This window comes from Otolemur garnettii, unplaced genomic scaffold, assembly GCF_000181295.1.
Source record: "Otolemur garnettii isolate 467f Iridium unplaced genomic scaffold, OtoGar3 scaffold00225, whole genome shotgun sequence".
NCBI classification, from domain to species: Eukaryota; Metazoa; Chordata; class Mammalia; order Primates; family Galagidae; genus Otolemur; species Otolemur garnettii.
Genome location: NW_003852620.1, coordinates 1,246,928 through 1,248,018, shown reverse-complemented (window position 1 = coordinate 1,248,018; position 1,091 = coordinate 1,246,928).

The window sequence follows — 1,091 nt, the reverse complement described above, 5'->3', positions numbered from 1 at the left end:
CATACATATGCGTATGTATACACACACCACACACCAGTGGCTGCCCATGAGAAGAGGCCGGAAAACTTCCCAAGCTCTATCCTGCTGTGGGGACAGAGGGCAGTTAGCTGGTCCCAGCACAGCTGGAAAGCGGAACCCTTCCATTGTCACCCATAGGCCTCAGCTGGGGTCCCCAGGAGGAGCCAGCATGTTTCCTAGGGCTTCTTCACGAGGATTTGCTCCACTGGAGTCACTAGAAGCCTCGTAATCAAATAAATATATATGTCCTATATAAAAAAAAGCATTTTTCACCTATCAAGTTGGCAAAGTATGTGTGTGTGTGTCCATGTATATGTGTGTGTTGTAACAAAAGGTCAACACTTGAATAAGATCAGTACTCTCACGCACAATTGGTGAGAGTGTAAATTTGTACAACCTTTCTAGAAGTGATTCTGGTAAAATAAAGCCAAAATCGGGCCAGGCACTGTGGCTCATGACTGTAATCCAAGCACCAAGCATTCTGGAAGGCCAAGGAGGATAGATCACTTGATTTCAGGAGTTTAAGACCAGCCTGAGCAAGAGAGATAGCTAGAAGAGAAGAATTCAAGTGTTTCCAGCATAAAGAAAAGACAAATCAGTTATGCTGATTTGATTTTGACAAATAATGTGAATGTCTTAAATTGTCACACACACCCTCCACAGTATGTACATCTATTGTGTATTGATAAAAAATAAAATTACTTTTAAAAAGAAACTAAGAATTCTAAAACCTAAAGCTGAATGTCCTGTATTCACTTCTGTATGATAACAGCAGTTAACCTCCAGACTCCTACAGTCTGCCTACTTCTCTTCATAGAGCCGCCTAACAGGGATTTGGGTAATGATCATGTTTAGGGCAATAATCACAATTTGCTGTACCTTCTTTATATACAAACAGATAAAATGAAGCACTGGTATGGGACTGAGAAATGTTCAGGTTCTTCTTTTCTTTTTGTCTTTTTTTTTTTTTTTTAAGAGACAGAGTCTCACTTTATCACCCTTGGTAGAGTGCTGTAGTGTCACAGCTCACAGCAACCTCCAACTCCTGGGCTTAGGCAATTCTCTTGCCTCAG